This window comes from Anopheles maculipalpis, chromosome 2RL (genome assembly GCF_943734695.1).
Source record: "Anopheles maculipalpis chromosome 2RL, idAnoMacuDA_375_x, whole genome shotgun sequence".
NCBI classification, from domain to species: domain Eukaryota; kingdom Metazoa; phylum Arthropoda; class Insecta; order Diptera; family Culicidae; genus Anopheles; species Anopheles maculipalpis.
The window spans coordinates 48014320-48042291 of NC_064871.1; the positions used below are offsets into that span (position 1 = coordinate 48014320).

The window sequence follows — 27972 nt, forward strand, 5'->3', positions numbered from 1 at the left end:
GTTTATAATTGTATTTGGGACTCATAAATTCTCAAGCAAAAAGTTTAACTGTTTAGTTCAAGAACGATCCATCTGTTTAGTGTTTTGTTTGCTTGTTGGTTACTAGAATGTGATTTTGTTTAGTTAAAGTAAGCCTGAAAGTTTGGTAATCTTGTTCAATGGATAATGCGCCTAAAGTTATACAAGTAATTTGACAACTAAACCCAATTCATTCCTTCTTGTTCTTGCAGATATTTTAAACGTTGTTTTCAGATCTAATCTAATTTAATCTCGGTTTGCGTCAAATAAGTTAATTATTCATTTACTTACGAAATAGAACAAATGATATGTGTGAAAATACTGGTTTTTTGCATAATACTGTCATGTAAAATTATGCTCAAAAGACAGGTTTTTTGCTTGAACGATAATTCAGCCCCTTTAGAAACTGATTCATTGATTGTTTAGCAAAGGAAGAATCAGTACGAATTCTGTGAACGCTAGTGATAAGAAGGAGTTTTTGCACAGTATTATTACGCCTTTAAATTTAACCCTTCAGAGCATACTCTCTCCGGTGAAGAGCGCTCGAGATAGTTTGATTTGTAGTAATTGATTAACATGGCGGTTGTATAAATGTTAAACACCAAACAGATAACTTCCCGCCATTCGTTTGTAAGTTATCACAAACTCTTCCTATCCAATTACAACCGTAATAACTCAACTTGGTGTGTGGGCTGCAGTAGCTTTCTTTCTAATGCTGACATTTACTTAACATCCTCTCATATGTTACAAATTAGTCCCAGCATGAGAAATCCAGCCAGTTCCCAGCGCACCAAGGCCTATAGTCAATCGATGAATGGGTTGAAGCTTGTACAGTGGAGCATGTCGCCAATCATTTTTCGAAGTGAGATACCCTTCATTTACCGATTGGTCACACGTTTGGTCGCACTAATTGAGCGGTAAGCCATAGGCAGTGGAGTCACTTGTGCCGTCTCATCTCGACCACGAGTTGGCTCGATGCAACTTCCTTCCGGTCTGGTGGGGTGCTGGCTCCCCAGACTAGTAGGACCAGACCCTTTGCCAGTGTCTTCCGTAATAATACGAAACACCGAGCGGTGCTGATACCGACCAACCAATCGATGATGATTGTGTTTAATCTCCGGTGAAATATGATACGGTAATGAAAAGCGAGCGAGCGAACCACTTTTCCGTTTTCCAAAACCATTTCGTAGTCGGTATCGGTCGGTTCGGTTTTCGCTCCCATCAGGGCCCGGTCGGTGTTTGTCTGTGTAGTAAAACACTTTCGATAAAGGTGCACTTTCGGGCGGTTGATTATTGGGATCTTTCGCAACACTTTCCTGCGGGTGCCTCCAATGCCGGAGACACTTAGATACGGGTGATGAGCGAGCGGAAGTGCTTGTTCAGAGCGTCCAAGTACCTGCTCGAATGCGATGAAATGCTTCCCCACCGTGCTTGCAGGGCACTGTCACCCTGGAGGAAAGTGAAACCGTGAAACGGGAAGGGTTGGTTTTTCTCTTCCCTCTTCCCGGGGCCACTGATTATAATGGTCTTGAGGTATGGTTCATTTTTCGGGTGGAGTGTCTAACAGTTTCACTTTCGTTGGGCCATGCCTTGTTAACGCTGGTAGTTGACACTTCCTTCGGGCACTGCTTATGACATTGTGCAGAGAGCCCTTTTGGTCGAAAAGTGCATAAGTATTAGCGCAAACAAAGTTGGCTACAAGACCACCATATAAATGTATGGTGGAATTTAAAGGTTCATCTGCCGATAAGCATCTGTTCACCTGGTAACAACACTTTCACTAGTTAGCTCGACAGCTAGTCGAGCATCGATGTTTGAAATGACACAGGTCATTTTGAAATACACTCCCTGGGAATACACACCCGAGCGACTATAAAATCGACACATACAATCCAGTCCGATGTTTCCATTCGAAAAAACCGGGGCGCTGGCTTATCGTTAGCTTCATTAGTTCCGCTGTTGGAATGTCTAGGGAGATGAGTTTTGTACACGCCTGGTAAAGTTCCTTTCTCTGACTGATCGGGCACATTGATGTGCTGCGGTGTTTGACATTAATGCGAATTGTGGTTGTCATTTGCCTAGAGCTAGCAGCTATTTGTTTCCCGCTGTACGATGATGCGCCTGAGAATCTGTACAAACAGTAGCGAGCCACCTGATGGAGTCTGATGGACAGACACCGGGTGCGCGTCACTCGACGTGCTTCTCAATGTGTCACCAGGTCCACGCCACATGCTTTGAAGATGTTTTCATTTGAGCAGTAAAACAATGCTTAAGCGAGAAGCACAAAACAAACGCGTGATCAAGCTTTTGTCCTCTGCTGAAAACTTGTCCATCTAAGCGTCGGTGTGAAAGTAGTAAAATTTGAATAGCTTAAATGTGTGTTTGTTTGTTTCCTTTTTTTTTTGGGTTTTGTGTGTGGATTTGTCTGACTTTTACCTCATTTGTTGGCATCGTGCGAAATGGGTACGGGATTTCGATCGATGCCGCCATCAATCTGGCCACCACCATCAGGTAATGGGTGTCATCGGCAGTAGTAATGAGGTATGCAAATGAATTAGAAATTTACATTTATCGTGTGTCGTGTGTTGGTGGGGTTTCGGAGGGGTTGGCGACCGGGATGATTTAAAATTCGTTCAAATTTTGGTAGATGAAATGTTATTTTCTTTCTCTAAACAGAAGATCGATGCTTTTGTTCGTCAAAAACGTGATTCATAGGGAAAATTTTTGTTTGATTGTTTGAAAATTGAGCGGAAGTCAAAATTTATTCAATGTATAAGAGACATTTTTAATACTTACATGATGATGCTTATGAAATAACATAAATCATCGTTAAATTCGTGTCGAAATGAAGTCAGGAGCTACAAAACTATTTAAATACTTTATACTTTTTTTTTTGCAAAATGTAGATGTAGATGGAGATGCAAAGTATTTAACAACAAAGATATAGCAGAGCTTATTTTTGAAGGCAGAGCTGTTAAGTTTAGGCAGAGTTGATTTGTTAGGGTTGAATTTAATTTTTTTTTAGCTTACTATCCAAATCTGTATTTGGCCCAGGATATTTCTTCGTTTTCCAACTTGGACACAACGTTTGATAACACTCCCCTCTCCAAGTTCCCTTGAACGAAATAACCAACAATCCTATTTTTGACATTAAGGTTAAGCGATAAAACTCATAGAGAGAATAATTCTTCAATCGCCGTTTTTCGATTTTATGCAGGATTTGCTCGAAATCAATTGGCAATGTTGTTATATTTTCGTTTGAAAGAATTTAATGATAAATATGATACAAATGGGAACAGATATTCGGGCATAAGTGAGAACTGATAGTTAGGGCACAAGTTCTTTTCATAAGAAATCTTAAAAATCAATCTGTTTTTAACGAATTCGTTATTTCAAAAAATCAAATACAATTTGTGGCGTTGAGCTCCCTTTTTGTCGTTAAGACATTACGACAAGACTGTACCAGCCTTTTAACTCAAATACAATACACATTAAGGATATCAAAATAATTGTCATTTAATTGCAACTAAGGCATGAATATTTCATTACTTTTGAACATAAATGTAGTTAGGTCAAACCTGTCTTATAACTGTCATTGCTGGTCTCTTTGACTTGATATTTGAAGCTCAAATAACGGTGAAAATTTTACAAGTTTTACACTTAATTAGAAAATTTGGAAATATGAGAACCATAAGTGAGTAAATAAGTCGACCCAACACGGTCGATCTGAACATAGAAACAGGTGAAATGCAGAAACTCACCGATACCACGGAACGGATCTCAATTTATCAACGTCTCGAGACGAGATGCGCGCCGCTATCCGTACCGGTTCACCGACCCGAATGAAATCGAAATCGGAATTCGAAATGATATAATTTATCATTGCATTCAAACGATTGTCCCTTTGGTTGTATTCCATTTGAGTTGCGAAAAAATAGCAACCATTCGCACCGTTTGGTAGTCTGGACAGATTTCTACCATACGCGCTGTATTTGTGTGGTTCGTGACCAGCAAACGATTACGAGCGCGAATGCATTTCTCCTGAAGCTGAAGCAACCTCGACGTGTTTGGTGGGTCGGTTATTGCGGCTGAAGAAACTCTTCTTCAATCAGGTGCACCAGGTCGGTGACAGTCGGGCACATTCCCGAGTGATTATGTGGAAATAACACTCTTTCTCCTGCACATTTCATCATCAGCGAGGGACAGTATCGGTAGTGCACATCACGCCTGGGATTGGCGCTGGGACACGGCAGCTAAAAGTGATTGAGTAATGTTCTGAAGGCATGAACGCACCACAATCTCAATGGGGACCGTCGAACGAACGAATGAACAACGAATGCGTTGCTGGGATTCACACTGTGCGGGCTGAGAAAGAGATCGCATTCTTCACCGTTTGATTGAAAGACAAAAGATCATGTCATAAAAAAATAACATTATGTGTATCGCCTATAGAGAGAGAGAGCCTAAAGCCTAAAGGGTTATACGTAAAAAAAACCTGAAGCTTCCATTTTTTTGTTCCACCCGCTCGCCTAGCTTGGTGGATTATGCCACAGTTTCCCTACACAGCACACACCAGACTATGTCGATTTTCAGCTGCAGCCGTACGCGGTGCACATATGGGAAGTGGAAGTGTTGTCGCGAGGGTGCGCACTGGGACAGCAATAAAGCGTTGGGTTCGCGAGCTAATTTGCATTGATCTCGATGAAAAGCGAATGCACCGTCGGCCGGTCACCCTTAGCATCATAATGCACCCCTATTTCGGACCGGTTCACCCTAACACCCGATCGGAACGTGGATTATATGTGTGTGAGGGAGCCACCGTCAAATGATCGGGGAATGCCGTGGAGACTGCGGGGGAAAGTGGTAATCTGCGGTAAAGTTGTGGCTGGGCGCTGGGAACGGTTATACTGTCGAAGACGGTACGTACGCGTGGCGTAATCATGGTGGTACGTTCGTGTAATCGTGAACCAATAGAACCGGAGCGTGGATGTGATCAGTAAAGCAAAGCGTCACCGATGCGGCTGGCCGCGTAACCGTACCGCAATCTCGCGCGTACTCTATGAACCTTGTCAGCTGTCAAAGGGCGAACGATTGTGTGAGTGTAGTGCCAACGCTGCCGAAAGATGCGTTCGCTTTTAGTTCACACAATTCTAAAGCGAAAGCTTCTCAGGGCTTCTCGGTTGGGTAGGTTATAGTCTGGTGATGCGTCAGATTTGGACTTTCTTTTTACGATGTTTTACGAACCATCACATAATGTTACATTCGGCTTTTTCATCTTCCCAGCATCAGCGTTTTGTATGGTTTTGTAGGTCATTCGTAAAGTAAAAGAATAACAATGTTTTTTCGATGGTTCTCAGTAGATATCGATGCCAATTAATGGAGTGTAATTTAGGTGTTTGCCAAGCCAATAAGGTATATGAAAATAAACAAGAGTCATCTCAATTTACAATGGCAAAATCATGTAATGTGGTGTTTATGTTTCACTTAATACTTGTCTGTTATGTTTAGTTCATGAGTATCTGTTACGAGAAGCTGTTGTTGGGATAGAAATAGAGGGAATGCTTTATTTCACGACTTATTTCACGCCAAACTTACTATTCTGGCCAATGAAATTTGTTTAAAATCAATATCCAGATCTACCACCTACTAGTTATTGCTGAGAAAATGCTAATCCACGGAATAATCCACAGGTGATTGACTTTTTAAGTGGCAAAAGTCATCACTAAGCCAAAAATCAAAAATATTTCTGACTAAACCACGTAGGATTATATGACCCAGAAGATCTCGTACTAGAAGGGATCCTTGCATTAGGGATCTCGCCGAAAGAATCCTGTGGGCGTCATCAAGAACATATTGAAAAACGCAGTGACAAGGGCTTCGATGCTCTCCCTTTGTCCCTCCAAATGCTACGAGGTCTTCGTTGGTCATACATTCAAAACATTTTATTCCATACTTTTAAAACATTTTGATTTATTATTATGTACAACTTTAATCATCCCCATCAAGGTGAGCAGTGGATGCGAAAAGTTTGGGAACCATTGATTAGGACCTACAATCACGGGCAGATCTAATGGTGGCGACCAAGAAAGAAATTAATCTTTGGCACATGTGATAACAGTGTGGAGACCCTCCAGGTCTCGTTTTAAGGACTTCTTTTTCATAGAAAGGAGTAGTTTTAAGAAGAGATCAAAACGTGCTTGAGGATGTGAAACCCGATTCAGCTGTGTGAAGAGCAGCGTTTGCGACCACGACAAAGTAAATATTCCAAAGAATTGTAAGAAAAATTAAAATAGAACAAGACTGGCGGTCAACAACTACTGCAGATAGAGCCACAAATTTTCCGTGTGTTCAACATGATTCCATAGCAGCGTGTACAATTTAATAAATCATCCAGCGAATGTATCCAGCGGACTCTACAATGTATCCCATCAGAAGTCCTCTCAGAGATAAAGTTACCCATAGTATTACATTAGCCGGGTTAACACGTTCAATCAATTTGCGCTACAGGTCATCACTGAGTGCCATATGCGCTAAACATTTAGCAATTTAGTAGCAAAGGTAATTAATTATTTTCATATTAGCCTTCCTTGCTCACTTGTGCACTATCAACGATTACGACACACGGCGTCGAGGATTGCAGGAATCTGCGGGATAACAGGCGTGTGCAAACCTTTTGCATCATTAACAACACGGCACCGGTGGTGCTGTTGTGCCGGTTTCGATCGTAGTTCGATAGATGCAACATATGAGCGCGCATATAAACCGAACCGAATCAATCTGGTGACTGTGGCTGATGATTTATTCACTTGCCGCATAGCACACCGGTTTGTGCACGATAGCAAAACCGTCTTAAGCCGCAAGACTTTAATCAGCAAGCACCAGAAAAGGGAATGCATGAGCGGTGCATAAACACCCGCTATTAATCGATTGCGTACGCAGGGCAATTATGTTGCTCATAACCGTTTGCATGGTTTGCAAAGCTTTTTTTTAACATGTATCGAGCGACAGGCGTGTGTGAGCTTACTGCAAAAATATGGGAAGTAATGTAAGAAAATGGAATACTATAGAGATTCATTTGGAAAAGCTTTTCTGATGTGACGTATCAGAATTAAACGCGCGATTCAATTAGATCGAGACCGATTCGTTACCCATTACTTCGTGAGTGCCGTATATAGGGCGTAATAAAAGCAAATATATGCATTTAAGTACATTATCTTTTAAATTTAATTTGATGTGGTATAATGCATGATCGATAAAGGTAAATTTTACATGCTTGTCACATCACCACTTACAAGAATGCGTAATATTAACATCGTGCGCCAAAGCAGACACATCAACGGTTTTGACAAAAAAGAAATATTTCACCTGAAGTTTCTCACGCAAAACCACGCAAACATGCAAGAATTTTAATGCTCCCTGCACTACCAACAGTTGTTGCACTGTTGTTTCGATAATTGCAAAAACACCCCACTTTGTATTCTTAAGCTGCAAGCGGACGGGATTACATCGATCGCATACTTATGAACCGGCCGGCGTCTGGTCGGTTGTTCTTAACGCTTCCCATAGACGGTCCAAACTTACAGCATAGTTGGCAATTTCTGTGGGTAGCAGTAATGCAAGCTTAATTTGCACCATTTTTTTTTGTCTATCAGCAACATAGGAATTCACTTTAAAAATGAAAATAGGTTTACAATGTATTTCGGGTCAGTTCTCTTAAGCGGATGAGCGGTTTTTTTTGGTCTGTCCGTAATTAATTGTTTTAACCTGAGCTTCGTGGGCGATGTTGCACTGTCCGATGGAAAACTTTTAAAGTAGCGAGAGAGGGCTGCATTTTTTTCTCTGCAACATAAAGCTGCTCTTCGAGCATCGTACGCTTCGCTCACGCATTTGTTTCCCACTAAGCGCGAAAACACGATCGTTGCTTATGCTCTCGAGAGCGCGTGGTGCCAGTGAGATGAAAAGGGTTAGTTCGCATCGGTTCGCGATCGCGTGTGGACGTGTGCTGAGTGCTTTTACAGGCAGCTTGTGCTTTTTTGGGTGTGCGCTTGGTTGAATGAAAACGACTGATTTGCATTATTTTTCATCGAGCAGTAGAATGCAATGGGAATAACATGTTAATCAAAATGCAGAAAATGTGAAAAAATACAGGTGCAAAATTAAAAAAAAATTCTCAGTGAAAACGTTACGAGAAGCTTATAAAGTGAAAATTTTGAAAACGAGCTAGCATTTGAATTAACGCCTAACAGTGTGCAATTGGAAATTGGAAGCACATCGGAAATCGGAAGACCACAAATTGATCGTCTTTTTGAAGCAAAAAAAAAAGTTCAATGTAAATAATGCATGGATAGTTAGTGAAGCTTTACAAAAAGTTGGGAGTGCGGGGCCAGTGAAGAAGCATTTCGTGTTACCAGTGAAATGTTTTTCTAAAAACGGCATTTTTTCATATTAAAAGAAACATAATAACAACGGCTTTCCTTCGTTTTTTGAAGTGTTTTCGCGTGTGTGTGTGTGATGGAAAAGATCGTTAAACAACGCGAGTAAAGTACTGGTGCCGACCAGGTGCATTCTTCGTTGCAAGGTGCCATTAGTTGATTGATCGTGTTTTTACGTGCGGCGCGCGTGCGTGTGTGTACAAGCACTGCTTGATATAAACTCCCTTACTTGTCGAAGGGCTGTGCGTTCCGTTCCGCACACCGTGTTTGATCGAGGCTAAGGGTTAACACTTCTTTCGCATCTTTCGCCAAACACTGCTGCATCTGCCTAATGGTTCGCCGGGTGTTGTAGCGAGGGCATGCACAAAAACAGCACCTATTCTTCTGGCAAAACTGGATAAGACAACATAAACGCACAAGAAAGGTAAAACGAGGAGTGAAAGAAAAACAACCATCAGTGTGTGAATGAAAATAAAGTAACCGAAAGAGTTTTTGCACACACAAAAAAAAAGAACACCACGGTGGCCCTTAGAGTCGTGCCTCGCCCATTAGGAGGTGTACGCGTCTAATTAATTGGATTAATGATCGGTTCGTGGCAGCGGTGGGAAGGTGCATCCCGTGCGTGAGGTGGAGCAACCGTGACAACATGAACGTCGAGCCGGTCCCGTTGTGCAGGGAAAACAACGCCACCTCGCTATCACTGCGCCAGTGTCAGTGAAGTGAATGAAGACAACAACAAAAAAGAACCACAAACAAAATCCCACCGGTGCGGAAAAACAGCGCAACGACGCGCAAAACGGCACGAAAAAGCTGGGCATTTCCCGCCGTGTAGAAAGGTAATCATTTCACAGCATGTCAATGGGTGGTGGTGATGTGTCCGTACATGTGTGTGTGTATGTTTAATCGGAAGGTAAAGAAGGAAATGAAATAAAACCACAAACAAACGCTCACGTAAATTTTATAGCCAAAATGTATAAAGTTTCGTTGGCCGGAAAGTGTGACATTGTAGCTGACTTTTCCTTTTGCGAAGGATGTTTTGGGATGACAAGTTTCAATCCCACTTATGGAATGATGATAGTTGAAGTTTGAAGTCTATGCTAAAGGATACTCGGAGCTAGAAAGAGGACTAAAACGTGCCCCATCGGGCAAAGAGTGACAGGAAAATCGTTTAATGGCCATCAGTAGGAATCGTTTTACTGCTCACCAGCACAGGACAGGTAGTTTCGCTCGGCGTGCCGGGGAGAAAGATGCATTTCTCCTTAAAAAACGCATCACTGCACATGCACCACCAATAATGCACCGGTCGCGTTCGTCCATGCACGCATACATTTGCCGGGCTTACATTGCGGCTTACACGAGCGAAAGGAACGAACCGCTGCGGCACCGAGTGCATAAATGCGCCTACAAAACATAGCTCACCGCAAGACACCAGGCCGGCCCACACGCCGATCGATGACCATGGCGACCAACGTGTGGTGTGTTTTACTGGACCGTTTGTTGTGATTGAATTGCTTTTGCTTTTGTGCCAAGCTTCCAAACGCACGGCCACTTTCAAAGTCGAATGTGATATTCGTGGTGGTTTTTCGTTTCTACTTTACTGCTGTGGTCGGGCCATTTTGGAGGCCTGTTGTTAGTAGGCTCGGAAGCTCACACTACTTGATTGGTAGGGGAAGTGGATTGAGGGGGAGGTACATTTCCGACAAGGTGATGGCGTAGAGCGTGGCGGTAGAGACTATCTCGGCAAATGGCATTCGGTGTGAGTGCCACCAATGTACGAAGTGTTCAATGAACAAATGAAATGGAATTAAAGAATGTTGTCGAGAGTTTTACACTGCTGGAAGTGTTGAAATGTCTTTAAGATTCATTATCATTAGTTTATAGTCGATTAAGATTCATCAATTCTTTTTATTTACAAATGCTGTTCATACCTGGTGGACGCTTCAAATCCATTTCTCCAAGTCGATTTCACGCTTTCTTTGTCCTTGAGGACAGTCAAAAAGGACTTTACGGTTGTCCGATTCCATTGACATTGTATGACCACCCAACAAACGCCTGACGGGTCTAGTCCGATGCATATGAAAGAAGTCTGTAGAATGGTCATAGAAATCGACATTGTTGAGACTCCAGCATTATCCTTCCACGTGACCAAATTTCCTTTCAAATCAGCGGATAAATTTCCTTAGGCTGTATTATGAGGATGGCAATCTAACTCATGCAAACTATTGACCCAAGAGAGGTGAAGTTTTAGATGACTCCAAAGATGCGAACAGTTTTTATGCATCATTTTCGGTGACATCTGTATTTGTTCTTAGAATCGTTTTGCGTTTCGTCTCTTGAACTTCCATCCCAAGGTTTTGTATGTCTACTCGAACCTATTTTAAGCTATTGGTTTATAGGATAGCTTCAAAACGACGATGTCTGTGCCATCTGCATATGCGAAAATAAGCGTTGACGTACAGAGGATCCCTCCAAGTCCCGGATGGCCTTGGAGTCCCTTGGAAAGAGAAGACAGGCAATCTCATCTTTCTGGTGCAAGCCCTTGAAGGTGGTGAAGGGCACTAAGTGATCAATTTCTTTTATCCGTTGAAATGTATAGGCTCTGAGCCACGAGATCTGAGAAGGACACTCTCGTTGCCCTGAGCCTTACGGCTTTTGTCTAATCGGTATTCTAGTAACTAATTCAGAGCAGAAAGTGATGTTTGTATACCATTTGTTATAACTTAATTTAATATTTCCAGAATTAAAGAACGTAGAATTAAATCCGGATGGAATTTGATACCGAATATGCCCCATGCATAATGTACAGAAAATTGAACAAAAATTATAATTTATTCACGGTTAACTCAAACTCAAATTCATTATCGATCGAAACTAAACATTGTTTCTGTTGATAAAACATTATCAAACAGTGCCACAACAACAGATTTTTTCCTTTGTAAAAGTCTTTGTGCTGCCTTTACGAGGACCACTATCTATCACCCTGCAATTGGGTGCAATTTTTCCTCGTTTCTCTCGTTTCGTAAAGGTTTTGTTGCTGTCATGGAAGTGTTTTTTTTTATACGTTACGTGTTACCAATGGGTGCGGTCAGTGGTTGAGTAAGAAGTTGGCGATATCCTCCGTTGGTCAATATAATGGGTGCCGTACCCATCGCATCCTAACTATACGTCCGCGTACATCCCACTTCCGCCCTGATAGGCCTCACTAGTCGTGTAATCCTCGGTGTCGAACGACCAGTGGCCAACGGTAGCAGCTCTCCTCTACCAATACCCTAACTCGCCTACCCCCATTCCACCATTTACATTGATACAGCTTGGGGACTGGTTTTCCACCTTACAGCATGGTGCCGTTCCGCACATGGGGCGAATTCTTTCGAGCGTGTCAAAAATATGTATTCGCAAATCGCATCGATCGGCGACCGGGCGAAACCTGCTGCCGGCCCTGCCGGGAGAAAGTTTCTCTTTCCCCATTTGGCAAAAGCAATACGCTTCACCCCTCTCGACCCTCTCGTCTTCAGCGCCCGGTGCAGCAGTGTTTTAATTCACCGCGACAAGGATGAGGAAGAAAGGCAACAGGGCAAAACACAAAAAAACGGCCCCTCCAACACGCTCTGTCCCACGCTCCTCCTACACCAGCTGTACCAACCGATCACCCTCGAAAGTCACCGCACCCGCTTCCATGAGCTGCCACAGCTTCCGTCTTGGTCCGCGGAACCGAACGGGCTGTATTTCTTCCTCTTATGGACATAGACATTAGTAGCAGCAACTAGCATGCGAAACACGGACACACAGAGCGTTCGGTTTCGCAAAGCACAAGCAAAACAAACAACATGTGAAACGGAAAACAAAAACGGCAACGAGTCGTCGAAATGGAGTGGAGTGCGCACGTTGGGATGCCACGCTTGCCGCCGCAACTGCAACCAAGGAAGAAGGAACTAACGAGGGAGAGATGGAGGAATGGATGCACAAAAACACAATAAAAACAAAGACGTGCAAAAACGAATGAACTTCACTTTTCAGCAATGGCCAAAAGGATCTCTCATACATTTTAATTGCCTTTTGCCTTGTACGGCCATTTTGGGTGGTGATGGTCATCTCGTTTGGAGAGATGCTAGAGCACTGGGCAACGGGTGCCAACAAAGCTGGACACTGGACAATAACAAAAGCATGTTACCCTTTTATCTGAAATGGAGGAAATGACTTTGTTAGGGTTTGGTAGTATCACTCTCACACACCGGGGTTGCAATTCGTTCAAGAGATTTACGCGTTGCGACAGACGACGAACTTTGGTTGGGTTCGTCGCTTGTCAGGATTTGATTTTTTAATGTTTTGTTTACTTCCATCAGGTAAAAAGGAGTTAATAAAATTCACTTTTTTAAGGTTTTATCTTTCTCTCTCCCTCTCTAAATTTCCAAAGGGAAGAATGTACAAAAAAAGTGAAAATCCATTAAACAACTACACCATCGTCGAAAATCAATTGCTTCGAGTGCTGAAGCTGCTAGAACTATTATTAGACCCACAAGGGTCAAGGGATTAAAGGTAGCTTGCGTCTGCGTGGTACCGTACACCGTCTTTGATCAATCTCACCACGATGAAGAGGCCCCCTGTAAGCGGTGGGGGAAACCATAAATCATTAACCCTGAAATTTCACCGTGCGGGTCTCGAATCTGAACAGGTTAACATCGATGTTGGTGATGATGATGGTGGTGATGCTGTTGCTGATGTTGTTGATTTACTCTTCTCTCACACTGCTTACATGTACTGCTTACACTGGGTACACAGAAAAAGAGTTTCGTACTTTTTTTTTTTTTGAACAAAATATATCTTTTTATCGTCTTGATTCGTTGGTGTAATGCTAGCTATGATCGTTACCACTACCGTGGCAGAATTGCAGTCATGCAGCCAGAACCGGTTTTCCACCCGTTGTGGTGGCGGATCGCCTGACCGCCGCGTTTGGTGCCCGGTCTGAGTTTTGGTTGAACCGAATCGAAAGCGAAAATTTTCCAAAAGCAGTACAGTTCTCCTCCACAGCCACACGGTACACATCAATCACGGAGTCGTGGGCTCGGACTTTAGGTCTCCAAAAAGCGTACGATCAGAAAATGGTGTGTGTGTGTGCCTGTGCACTGTCTGTTCGTTCGAGGTAGCCGGGTGCAAGTGCACTTGAATCGTGCGAGAGTACGTGAAACATGTGTGGAGTTGCTGAGGTGCACTCTACTGTCTGCCGTCGAGCTGATTTACAGGTTGTTGGAGAAACATTGAGCGAATGTGTTTGTATGGTTTTGCGTTTGCGTTGAATGTTTCATCGATCAATGTTAGCAACGAGGTAGTGGGGTGCGAGTTGTGCCATCGGTTGAACTTGTGATCGTTGCGCGTTTGGCTATGCTACAAATGGTGTCTTTTCAATCAGTTTGGTGCGCTGTTGATTGCCTCTACCTTAGCCTTAGCCTGATTCATCCCTAACTGGAGTTGTGTTAGAGTTTCTGTGTACTGTAATCGGAAATGCAGTTGGCCATAGACTTGTTACAGCATTTTAGGTTAAGCTTTTTTTTCGAAAGCTTTCTAAACATATCGAGCCTTTCTAACAATTTTGTAATCCTAATGCCTTATTACTATAATAACACGTTGTTTGATACATCAGTTTAGCATCCATTTTTATCGCACTGCTAATGATTTCAAGGGGTCAGTAACTTTAGAATGATTCTTTTTTACTTTTCTCCCTTCAAGCATCCCACTGCTTCGCGGTAACCAGATCGCTGATGATTGTAGGAAATGATCAAATCAAACGAAATGACTTTGATTCAGTAACTCGAAATGACCAGTTCCGTCTCCAAGACTTTGTCTCGGATAAAATTGCTGTAGAATTCAGCAATTTTAGCATGTCCCGAGCCACCTTCATCATTAGCTTTGAATTGGGTTTCGTAGCTTTTTGCCCAACACCAGTAAAAAAAATCTAAAGAACTCGCCCGGCAAGGTAAAAATTGAAATTTCCTTGGACGGAGTTGTGGGATGGCGTACCTAATCATTAGATCGGGCTCCTTGGGTCTAACCTTTCCTGGTTCGGTTGAGTGTTGTTTTTTTTATTGAGCGACAGGGAGGGCCCTTGCGAATGGGGAGAGCATGGCTTTCGTTCTAGAGATCTAGAGGTTCATTAAATTTGCTGATGAAATTCGGGGAATCCGAGTAGTGGGCGTATCGAAAGCCCAGACCTGTGCCTCAGTGACGAGTATCAGGGTCAGAGTATCATTGCGTACGAAGGTTTTTTGGCTAGCATTTTTTCGTGCTTCCTTTCGTGCAGTTTCAATTAAAGGGTGGTGTTTGCAAGTACGCCCAGATTGTAGCGATCTATTTTATTTAATCCGCAATGATTTTAAATCTATTTCAATTTAGCTATATTTTATGTCTTAAAACACTTTCTGATTTACAATTTTTCTCAATCTATGTCTCGTTTTAGGTACGTTATGTCGAAAAATATTCAAGCTGGCAAGCATCTGCAGTGAGTAGACCATACAATCCTCTATTTAGAAGCGGGTTGCGTAGAGCCCAAAGCCCAAATTTCATAATCTATGCAGCTTTGTTAAATAACTCATCGGCAATAAACTTCCCACCTCGTCCATTGTCACCCAATTCTCACCCGATATCGGTAGCAATTTTAACTGCTGCAACACGTTGCCTTAATTAAAGGAAACGACGTCTTCATTTCTTAATTCGCCAACTTTTTTGTTATTGGGGAGTTTTGCCCATCCCCAAATAAAACGCGGCAACTAATGAAGTCGCAAAGCATTTTAAGACGCAGCTTGAGGAAGGTATCAAACATGTGGTAGCTTTATTGGCTGCTGGGCGATATGCAACAGGTGGGAAATGATCTTCTCCCGTGTAGAAAATTATAGACACGTTCACGTTTTATGTTCGCTTGATTCCTCTAGCTACAATCGGTGGACTGTTGGATACTAAAAATCATAATCATCTTGATACGTTGACCGTAACACCACTTCTGAAGCACACAAAAATGTAAAGAAATTAGCGGATCATATTACGTGGAGTGGAGTGTTATGTTTCCCGTAAAATGACATCACACTTGCCAACATGATCACCGTTCGTTGGGAACAGATGAATCATACGCGTAATACTTTGCACATTCCATTCAACACCTCCCGAATGAATCGCCAATCCGTGGAGGAACCATTGTTTGTTTCGTTCGTGGGGGAATAATTGATGACAGCTTGTTTGCCGTTTACCGTCCCAAGGAATAGCCAAGGATTTTTAAAAAATAAATTTCAATAAGTTGTTCGATTGTCGTTTCGGTTCAAGATTCGCTTAAGCTTTCATCAGGGAAGCATTTGTTACAATGCAAAGGTGACTTTTCTCCCTCTTTTTCTCTGGACACAAAACAGAATTAACTTCACGTAAACACCTTCCTTTTCCATTCCGTTGACACATAAACAACTGCTAGATTTGCTGGCGTGAAATCTAGGACCGTGACTGGTAGATTATGTTCTTAAATGTTTCGACAATTGCCTCTTCAACGACATCCGTCCGGCACGACGAAAAGCAATTTGTTTGGATTTTCTTGGACTACATTCGGAGTAAAAAAACTGTTCTGATGAAAAGTGCTATCATTTGTAAAGTGTTATTCCTTTTTGTTTTGTTTTCCACTCAACCACAAACAGTTAACAGTCCACCTGTTAGGTAATGAGTTTCGCACCCAACGGCCGTTATTTTGATGCTATTTCCATGGTCACCGTAACTGAGCGTACACATTCACAGGGTGCCGCTAAAACAACAAAGCAACTATCTGCTAAATGTCACTTCCCTTGTGTTGTCTCCTGCTTCCCTGAGGGGATTGCTACTTGCGATCGCGGGCCGGTATATTGGTGCCAATGGCAATAAAATCTAAGCTTTTGGCACTTAGTCACATGTGCGGCGTTTGGATTAGTTACGGGATTTTTCTTCAGTTTCTTGCAAGCACTCCGAAACCGATCATGAAGAAATAGAAGCTATCTCAAGTGTTTGCTTTTTGAGTGCTTTTCTCCTCCTCCGATAAGTTAGAGTGTGAAAACAAACCGAAATCAATTACGGAAGCGGTGCTTTCTTTAAACCGATAGCCAAAAAACAGAAAACCCTCCATCGTCGAAGGGAAGCCTACAAAGCAGCTTTGACTGTGGGCTGGTAAAAAACTTGACGCACGAATGGTAATTAATTAGTTTCGATTGGACTGGTTGATGTTGGCTGTTTGAATTCGATTCACCGAGTACTGGTGCCTCTATGGGATTGAAATACGAGTGTTTGAATTCGAAACATTGGAAGTGTTATGACAGGCGTCAAAAAGTAAATCAGTTTCTGTTTTGGGTTTATTTTGAAACTATCATTGAGTGTTCTTCGTAAAATGCTAACAAGCCGTTCTAGAGTCGGCCAAGTGCTTCACTTTCCCTTGCCGTTTCTGATTTCGTTTTCTGGATGAGAATGCTTAAAGTAATGGCTATGGCTGTTAAATCCATTTCGATTCTTCCGTTCCGAAAATAACCATACGAATCTCGTTCTTCCTTTCCCATGATTAGACGTACACATCCTGCCAATCGCTCGTAATTCGATACGTTCAATTGTGCCTCATGCTCGGGAGAATCGATCGCCTCTTTAAAAACCGGTTGCAATCGAACCTCGATCGAGGCGAGACTGTGAGATTCTACGCCCCGCATCGGTCTCAATATTCAATTCAATACTCGCCACACCCGACACAACTCAACACCGACATGATATCCTTTCAATCGTTTGAATATGATCCCACGGGAAGTTGTCCGCACAGGAAGTGGCGGCAGAATATATATGCATACTGATGCACCGGCGCTGTGCACTGGAGCAGCTGCAAGCGCAACATACTCTGGAGACTGGACGATTGCCGGATATTAAGAACCGTTCTTGAGGGCACAAGAGGTTGACCCGATACAAGGGTGTTAGATTGTCTGCAGCCTCAAACGCTATCCCGTTCGCTTTTCAATGAAGCTGGCCGTTAATTAGCGCACGTGGTACGTGGTCGTTTTTATCCATACCGTAGAGAGGTGTAGAAAGAAAAAAAAAGCAAACCGCGTGCCACCCTTTTCACCGCGACGATGTCATAATTGATGACATCCTTCCGATCCGAACGTAGTCATTAGAGGCCGGACGTAACGCTTGTGGATCGGTGCGGGAAAAGAATTTCGCTCTTTTCCGCCCATCTTTCCCGCATCACGGGGGTTGCTAAACGATTGTGACCGATCGGTGGGGATGCAATGAAGACAGCTGCAAATGGATTTGATCCTCGTGTAGGGTGTTTTTTTTTTTGTATGCGGATGTCCCATTTATGCAGTCGATTACCGGTTTCTTGGATGGCAAAAAACAGTTAAAATGTTTCTACCGTTCGTAATTGTGGCGTTCTGCAAAAGGGCAGGTGTATCATGAGTTTTGCGTCCTTTGAGAAACTTACAAACAAAAAAAAAGAAAAGATAAATAAGATGGAAGTTGTTGTTGTGCCACGAGCTTTCCTTATATTAGAGGAAGAAGTCTTTGAAACAGAACAGTGTTGTAGAAGGTTTTTTTACATTTTAATAGACAGTTTGTTTTCTGTAACTATTGGAACACATGCCCTTCATTTTGTTTGTAATTAAACATTAGAAAATAAGTACTTTCTTCGAATACTTCCGTGCCGTCTCATATATTTATGGTTTTGATCCCCGATCCCCGAAATAAAGTTGAATGTTAATCTTAAATGTTCTTACTAGCAAGAATTTGCTCTCTAATTTGCTGGCTAATATAGAAAAGAGTCTGAAGAAAATACTTAAACAATATGCCATTCTACAGTACATAAATTAGGAAGGGTTTTTTTGAAACTAAACTTAAACATATTTTGTTTGTAGCATGAAATATAGCTTTCCCGTTTTTAAATTAATAAAAAATTCCTTTGAATTTCTCGGATTTACGAAATCCGAGAAATTCAATTTTCCTTTTTCACTTTGAGGAAATTATGAAACAATTATTTGTGTACAGAAGCAAAAAACTATATTATTTCGGTATATTTATGCATTTATTTAAACATTTTTTTGTTTAATTCTATTATGGATCATTGCTGTATGGTCAACATCAAGCATGTGTTGATTTTTTACAAATTGCATAAGGCATTTCCTCCATGAATAATGCTTTATCCCGAGCATGTTCGGTATCATTTATGTACTTATTTATAATCTTACATTTTTCGAATCACCTAACATTATTGATGTATCTCCAGACAGAGTTTTATTGATATTATTTTAAGCTTAATAGGCATTTGAAAAGAAATTATTATCAGCTTGCAGTGACATGGATGAAAACAATCCAGGAAAATGTTATAAACTATGAGACGTAACGTAACTGTAGCAAATAAGAACACGTTGCAGATAAGAACACAAGTTAAATGATCGTCAACAAAACAATTGATCTGCCTTCATGCATTTCGAAAACGCTTTTCACAGTATTTTGAAGCAGTAATGAATGATCTGTGATGGCCCGTTGAACAGAAAACTTATTGAAAATTGCGTTTGGACTCAAACTTTAAAACTCAACTGCCTTTTTTTTCATTTTCATTCTTTTCACTTCCACAAATAAGAAGCAACTGAGTTTTTCCCTTTTTTCTTTTTACTTTTCAATATTTCACCCTCGTATCTTGCACTATCTTGGCATCGTCCATTGTGTCGTGGTGCAGATGAAAACGATGAGATGTAGTACTGTGCAGACCTGCTGGCTCGTTCACCCTTTCGGTCCGGGTACCGAGTCCGTTGCGTTGTGCACCGGTGGCCAAGTAGGTGACAATATGCGAAAGTGACACCATGGTTGCTCACAAACGAAGGAAAGCTTACCACAACGACGACGGTGCCAGCTACCGTACGCGAGGGAACGTTCGTGACCGTGGCAAACCAACCACCGGAAGATGGTTTCGCGTTCCGTACGGGTCGACGTGTGCCACTCGACGAAACGAATGCACTTGAACATTGCCGGGGTTTTTCTCATTTCCCTGTCACCGTACTGTCGAGGGTCTTTTGCTGGGATGCTGTTTATTTATGCATTCCATTAGATGTTTATGGGTGTGTGTGTGTATGTTGGATTTTTTTTTCTTGCTCATAGTTTTGTATTACTTTGAGGCTAAAAAAGGTCTTTCTCTGTTGGTTTGGTGTTTTGGGAAGATGTCCACAAAGCGAAGAAAAGGGCAATGAAACTTTCTTCATCCCTTGGAGCGCTCTTTTCGAGAGTGAATGTCGTGGGATGTGAATTCGGCACAAGAGTTAGAGACTTGTGCCGCTTGCTGTTGTCTATGTTGTATAGAGATAGCGTTGAACTTGAATCAACGTTTTTGTAGGTGGTTGTATGGACAGTTGCTTGTAGCTTGTACTCGACAATGTTTGAAGTTTTGATGCACAGTCAGCTGTGTATACTAGAATGGTTGGTACAAATGGTTTGTCAGACATTAGAAACTCTTTTTCGAAATGTACAGGTGAACATCGACAGCTGTTTGGAGGCATCAGCATTTTGAAATCGAAACAAAAACGTATTTAGAATCCATAAAGCTTAGAAGACCAAATTATTCATTCAATGCTGAAAAGAAAAGTAGGAATAATCAATAATTTACAAAACGTCGCATTCCATTCGTGTATAAATTAGTGAAATCTTAAGCAACAAACAATCATCCATTATTTACAGGTGAATGTTTGCGTCGAAAGTGAATTTGATTTAGTTTTTATTTATTTTAATTTCGATTGTTCAAACCATTGTCGATCATTCCACACTCCCTTTCGCGATCGTATGAGTTTGAAGGCAGATCATACCATTTAGGCAATCCAATTTATCGTTATCTCTTTAGACCCTTTTTATCTCACAACAGAAAATCATGTGCCCTGACCGCAACAGTTGTGAGTGCTCATACACAAACACATGCCATTTTCTATTCCATTAACCCAGCTGGAGGAAGTCAACAAAAGGAAGAAAGTGGCCAAAGGTCAAGCGACATCAACAAGTTTTCGAATCTAGAGGAAGTCTGCCCGCTCTGGGTCGTCCAGCACTGTTTGGGTGTTGGAAGCTTGCGGATAGATCTCTTTGGGAGATTTAAAAAAAATCACGCAATGGTTTGAAGATGTCCAGCAGACGTGACGAGGGGTTAATGATTAATCATGAAATGATCAGTGAGGGAGCGCGAGTCGCGGGAGACGCAGCACGGTAAGCGAGGGTCACAATTTAGGGGTTTCCGAGATGATTGGAAAGAGTTTGGGTCGGCCCGGAGTACACCCGGCGGCTGATTGATCGGTGAAATGTGATCACGATTCTTGCATCCCTGGACAAATACGAACGAACTTTTCGATTGATCGATCCAGTGGTTCAGAGCTTTATCCAGAGCTGGCGCAGGCTGCATCTCGGAAGAGATCTTTTTTGATTTCTAGAGAGACCTGAGTGGAAGATGATAAACCAAGGTGCGTCATCGTCGTTGTGTAAAGTGCCTCCAGCAATTTCGGGCAAAACTCGAAGGCGTTAAACAGAAGAAAAAGGTACGCTGTGAACTGGGACACACCGCCGCTGCTGGAAAAGCAGCCCATAGAAAGATGTTGTTGTTTTTTTTTTCAAAGTTCTGTCTAAGTTGCACGAGATGAATGAAACGAACGGTGTACCATTTTGCTGTGACCATAAACTTGAGATAGGAACACGTACACACACGTACACATATGCACAAAAAACGCAAACAAACCTCGAAAAATGGCAAGTGTAACGCTATGAAACGCGTGATGTTCGACAGGATAATAGGAGAACTATCACCAACACGATCATCTTCTGCTTGTACCGAAGTGCAAATGTCGAGTCATGAGAACCTCCATCCGGATCTGGAGAGGTTGTCTGGTTGTTGTTTTTGTTTGAGAAACACCAATCGCTGCGAGTACATGGGAAAGGTGGCAGCAAAAAAGAGGACACACCGGAAATGCCATCCCGCAATTTTCTAGGTGCGCATGCGCCAGTGTTCACGTTCCATAATTCATGTTCTGCTCCTTTTGACCCTTTTGAACGCGCATACCACCAGTTCCGTTGCGCCTTTCAGTTCGGGGTATAGCATCGCCGAGGTTGGGATAAAGCATACGCGCGATACTGCTGCCATAAGAGTGAGAGTGCTCATTTGCGAACAAATGGTGTGCGGGAGAGTGTGTTGGCATCTAAATACGAAGACTATAGCTGCTGCCGCTTGTCGCCCTTTAGACGTTTGCCGGCCCGCTAGGGTCACCACCAATTAGTGCGGTCCGTAGCGACTTGCTTAGCGGGTTGAGTTTATTTATGAGCTAGCAGGGTGGGAAGAGAATTGCAGCGTGAAAAACATGCTAAAGTCACCGTATGAATGAGTAGGGTTGGTCTGTAGTGGCACGAGTGCAATGCCGATACGCGGAAATGACGCTCCCTCGGAAACCCTTGACATTGAGCGGAGAAGGCATCGTTTGTTGGGAAGACCTTCTGGGCAGGGATCGTAAATCGGAAGATGCTTGATTTGACGGGGTGTGTTGCAAATTATGTTTCAAACGCACACCTATTTTATGTACAACATACTTATGTTGTTGGATACTAAGATTGAGTACTAAATTTAATTATTCTAACGTTGAGACTCGATTTCCCGAAGTTACTCCTACTGTTTCAAAATTGAATAATTTCAAAACACGTTATCCACACGCCAGGCTGTTTAGATAACAGTTTTAAAGACAAACATTTTCCGTTTCAGCTTCATTCTCTCATCAAACACCGATCGCCGGAGTATTACATTAGGTTGTTTTTATTGGTAATGATCGGTATTAGGGGTTCGGTTACAACACTCTATAGGACATGGATTGTCTGTATGATAAAAAAGGAACACCACAAACTGCGCCGACTGGCGCAGTTGTTTCGATTTGTTATGAAAAAGTGACATACAATCAGTAATAAAAAAAAGACAGGATGGACAAACAGAAAACCTAAACCAATGGCTTCAGGGTGCAGGGAAAGCGTCACAGGAGCAGAAAGGCACTAGGCATTGTTTTGTTGGACGATTTATGAGTGCACCAATAAAACGGTTGTACATTCCGTGTCATCATTGCAGCCTATTCATCTTCTCTTTGGAGCTGTGTTTGAGATGTTTATCCAACCACGCGTGCACGTTGGTGATGCAGCAGTAGCACCACAAAACTGGCCGAGCCCTAGTCGTTTTTCGTTAGATAAATGTAAACTGTCATCGCTGACGATCGCGATCTGGGGCACGCTTCATTACACCTTTATCGTGCGCTTGCCGCTCACAGCAAACTCGTGTGCTGATGCCTCGGCGTAGCGCGGAAAAGATCACTCGTTAAGATTTGATGATCAAACAATCTAGCGATAAAATGACACACGTCAGGCGTATAAGACTTTTTTTTTGCAAGATGGTGGCATATCCGTGCCAGAGAAGAGGCCTCATTTAGTGCAATTTCTCATTTTCTTTTCCGACTACTGTTTTGTAGTCGAGTGAGGAACCGTAGTTGAGCAGGATTTCCTGGGCCTGGGTGTTGATGACCTCCGGTTTCTTGTGGATGGTTGACACGATCATGAATGGGCAAACCATTTTTGGAGAGCGAGCGTCAGAAGCCATCTGGATGGCTGGGCTATCCGTTTATGGAAGATAGAAATGGAAGTAGTTTCTACTGTTTTGGATTTGCCGGAGAAAACTGGACACTAGCGGGATATTACAGAAGGGCTTGATGAAACCGTTTCATTTCTGTTTGGGAAGTATTTTGTTTCATTGATAATTCTGTGTGACTGGAAACGTGTTTTCAATGCTAAGAGACATTAAGTGTTTACATCTAGTAGGGTTGTAATGAAACAACTTAGTAGACTGAACAAATATGAAGGCTCCCAATGCTATCAGGTATGTAATTAAATTAGTACCGTTTGTCCTCGACTTTGCCAAATGTCGATAGGCTCCAAACGCTGTTTGCTTCCTGTCAATAGCAGTTTCGATACTTATCAACACCATCTAAGGCAATTGTCAATTAAGTGCCCTTGATCAAGATCAAGATCAATATTTATTTCTTCATCAATTACTTGTGGCCGTTGCTTAGTTTGTGAACCGAAGAGTTCAGCGAAATATAAATGGATATTAATTTTCACCCGGATTGTTGTGTGGTAGCAATATATACTTTGAAAAATATGGTCGTCTCTAATTGCAAGTTTCTCGTGACATAGTATTTGGATTCCTTCCGTTTCCTTCCTACCGTTCACCTCCCATGCCTCTATCTGATCAGCAATGCTTGCACATCTCACGAATTCGAATCCCAAAATCGCTAAGGCACACTGCCGGTTGGATGGAACTTGAACCAACCAAGACGGTTTCGCGCCAGTGCAGATAGCGAACAGCGAGTCAACCAGTGTGTACGGGAAATTGGACCCAGTGTCTGGGACCGTGCATGGCCGCCGGCAGTGGCACTCTTTGGTTGGTTTTGTTATTTATAACTTTAACCCAGTTCGAACACTTGCACATCTCATCTCAAACCATACACACACACACAGACAAAACTGGGCACGGGCTAACAACTTCCCGCTCCATCTTGTCCGGGGAATTTGTCGTGCAGCTTCACACAACACACACAGATTGAATTCCGGGCAAGTGCAAGTGGACGAACGAAGATGCCGAAGGTGGATTCCAAGAGCAAAACCCCGAAAAAAAAAATAAATGAATAAGTAAAATGCCCACTGGGCCCCTTGCTCGGTAGAAAAGCTGCACTTTCATCGTTTCTGATTGTGTCCTCCTTCAGGGTTGCACTGGATGGGGCGGAATTTCCTGTAGTGATTGTGCCGCCACATCGTGAGCACGTTTGATCGTTATGGGCTACCCTGCCCGAGGTGGTAGACGCGGCTGGCAGGTAGAACGCTATGATTGATACCCAGGCCACCGTCCAGCAAAGCGGAAGGAACAAATGCCGGGAGCAAACCGCAAAGGTTACACTATCTTTGTGTGCGAGTGTAAAACAATTTCGGCTGCACGTGTGACCTGATTTTCCAACGTTAACACCAAGGAAAGGGTTGGCGATCGCTCGGCAAATCAATTATATGTAATTTTTTGAATTGAATACTTGCAGATTGAGCCATTCGATCTTCCTGTGAAAGGTACCGGAAGAGAAAGAGAGTTCTTTTGTCTCACCTTTACCGCAACCTGCACGTAACCACCCACCTTTGGGGCTGCATGAAAGCATTTCCTAATGAGGCACAATTAATTGACAACTATCATTAGCGGGTGTGCTCTTGGTGGTGATCAGTAAAAGAAAAAAAAACCAAACGTGATCGTTGTAGTTTTCGTTTCGTACCACTTGAGCGTACAATTTTCGATTGGACCCAAATCATACCAATCGATTCTATCGAGTTTGTTCGATTGGACCGAAACAATGGAGCACGAAAGCAGAAGAAAAAAAAAACTTTTAAAATATACCGCACACACATACGCACACACAAACAGTGCGTGGATAAAATTGTTATGCTCATTGGTTACGATCAGTTATGCGCAGTTATGCTGTCGTTTTGGCTGTTTTTTTTTGCCGTGTGCAACCCAGGTGACGATCGACAATTTCTCTTTTCCGGCTCGCGCGATAATCGATTCGATCGTTTTGATTGATGAAGTTGTAAAGTGTGTGTTTGTGCGTGGGGGACTGTCGTAGTTTTTTTTTTGGGATGTTGTTATTTCGTTATTTGTCCTGCTCAATTTTGGTTTTTGCACGTATTTTTGTGGATAAATCCACCACCACCGGAGGACACGAGCGTAACGAACTGGACCGATGATTGTGGCCCATTCTCCTCGGATCCCTTCCGATGCCGAACCCCACGATAAAGCTTGTGCTCATTTAATAAAGCGATTGAGAAGAAAAGGCACAACAGCCGTTATGCAATCGTATTCGATTTGCAGTTTGTGCTTTTTCATTCGGTTCCCTACCAGCGGAAGAGTTGGGATTGAAGATAATCCTTATCCTGCACTGTGTCCTCCTTCTTTTAACGCCCGTTTTTTTTGTGAAAGCCGGTTTTGCTGATCGCTTGACACATGTTATGCAATGCAATGCAATATAAGACATGTAATGTATATGTATGTATGCACCATCATAAAGATAACCTTTTATGGCTACTTAAAATTTTTACGGCGTTGATCGGTTATGATTTGGCGGACAAGATTCGATGCGCGACGTGTCATATGTCATGGATCGTTCGTTTTTGCGCACGCGCGCGCTTTTGTGTTTGCTTAAGATCATTGCTCCGTCGTTGTGGTACGTTAGATATGGTAATGGCGGCGGCTCTGTAGCGCACCAGTTGCCAATGCTATTTATGATGCGATAAAGTTTGCGACAAAGCCAATGATCCGTGCCAACAGCGCGTCAAGGTCGGAACTGATGCGATTCTTGCTGCTGGGTGGGGTTTTTGTTCTTGCGAAAATTTCGCTTCTGTTTTGAAATTTGAAGACAATGGTTTAGCGTTACTTTGAAAATATGTTCTTTACGATTCCCTTGGCCATCCTTTACGCTCGTTTTATATGTTATTTGCTTGAATAATTTTTTTGGAATAGTTTTATATTTCCTAGCGACACAGTCATTTCCTTTCATCGGGATAAAAGTTTTATGAACATCATAAAAAGAATAGAAAATTTTCTTGGATATTAACAAGTAATAAAGTGACTAAACGGCATTGTACCGTCATTATAAATTAAAAAAAAATTAAATTACTAATAAATAAGCTACTAAATTAATAAATTGGTCCCCTTACCTAGGAAAACGTGAAATGTAACAGGAATTCGACAGAAGAACAGATAACGGCATTAACCAAAACATCAGATTAAAAAATATCTTAAATAATATTTTTAAGTGACAATACGGCAGAAAACCGTCATTCTCAAATATAAATAAATAAAAAATATTTATAAGTTATGCAACAACTACAACTAAACTCAATAATAAATACATAGGGTTCCACTGCACTGATACTGCGATAATAATAAAGATAATAATAAGGATAAATAGATTTATTTTAGTTCGGATCCTTCACTCAAGTAGCATTGTACAACTATATTACACCAGGTCCTCACTTTAAATAGCTAGGAGAGGCATCTTCTCCTTGGCTTAACGACCTCTAAAGGTCATGCCGGCCATCGAAAATAGCTTTCTAGACCTGCCTATGCCACGTAGTTGGATAGTCAGACCTCACTACGGGGGGAAGGTCCTGATTTGAACCCGCTCCTGACGTTTGAAGACCAGCGCAGCTGTCGCCCGGCTAGGAGAGGCATAATTTTCCTAAAAGAACATGTGAGCATATTCTTCAATTATTTGGATCTTTAAACGAATAGTTGATTCAACGAATAGGTGGCCAATATAATTCAATTAGTTCGCCGTTACGGTCACTTGGACGCCTTTTCGATCGATGGCCTTCATGTTATCGGAAATAAATTGATCCTATGAGCTGTCTGACGCTCATGTGCAGGAGACTTTTCATCGTTTGGCTGGACGCTCAGACTCCTGGAACCAAGTGTTTACGAAGATATAGTCATCACACAATAAAGTCATGAATTCCTGAGCAAATTTGGATGAGTTAAAGGAGATTCCTTCACCACTGATCATGCTACACCATTTTTTCTGTACTACATCAGCGTCATAATACTAAACACAACGAATAGTTAGATCGCTAAAATTTAGGGACTTTAATTGAAAAGTCGTAAAAATCAGACTATTTTCCTGACGTAAACCTTTAAAACAACTAATCAAATCAACATCCGGCCAATCGCGAAACAATGAACACTAATCTTCGGTGTAGTAAAGTCCTGAACCGCCCTCCGTACATGACGGCTAAAACGTTTATCACTCCTCCTTCAGGTGCAGCGAACCGTAAACATACAAAATAGTTACATCCAAGAATGGCAACTTACTGATTTAGTAGTCACTAGTCCGCCGGTTTCATTTTCATTCGCGTGCTCTTTGTTTGCGTCGGAGCGTGTCCCGGTTTCAAAACATCTTGAGCGCCATCACAAATGCGTCCGTAGCGTGGTGTGGCGTGGCTCAACCCGTCCCAAATCGGGAGACCTCACACGTTCTGCAATTGCTCATCGAATGCGGAACCTTGCATGTCCCGATACGGAATGCACTAAATGCGAAACGAAAAAAAAAATTACAAAAAACAAAATAGTGAGGAATGGATTAGTGTGACTGCCCGCACCACACCGGTCACTGTCCTCGGATCCGCACGCATACCACAGCTTGAATGTGTGTTTGTTTGTACAAGTAAAAGAAAATAATTAAAAGAAAAAATAACAATAAGCAAATAAGTAAATGAGGTGCGAAAGCTATAAAAAACTGAAAACCGAAAAAAATGTTGTGGCGAAAAACATTTAAAAAAAAAAGCACAACACAACCTTCCAACGTACCAAACACGCACCCTGGCAGGTCGCATGGGACGATGATTCGTGGAATGAATGAAAAACCCTGACCATTCCGGGCATGGTCCCAAAGACAAAGTTGTCGCGTGT

At 42.3% G+C, this 27972-nt stretch overlaps 2 protein-coding genes across 4 annotated transcripts in view; both read left to right on the forward strand.

Annotated features, from left to right (window-relative positions):
• Positions 1–19588, forward strand: part of LOC126558621 (serine/threonine-protein phosphatase 4 catalytic subunit) — a 161615-nt gene extending 142027 nt beyond the window's left edge. Inside the window, exon 3 of the mRNA XM_050214666.1 lies at positions 19578–19588. The gene's annotated coding sequence lies outside the window, so the exon portion shown is untranslated. The remainder of the gene's footprint in view (positions 1–19577) is intronic.
• Positions 1–27972, forward strand: part of LOC126556688 (protein lava lamp) — an 81778-nt gene that overhangs the window by 9160 nt on the left and 44646 nt on the right. The gene's annotated exons all lie outside the window — the stretch shown is intronic.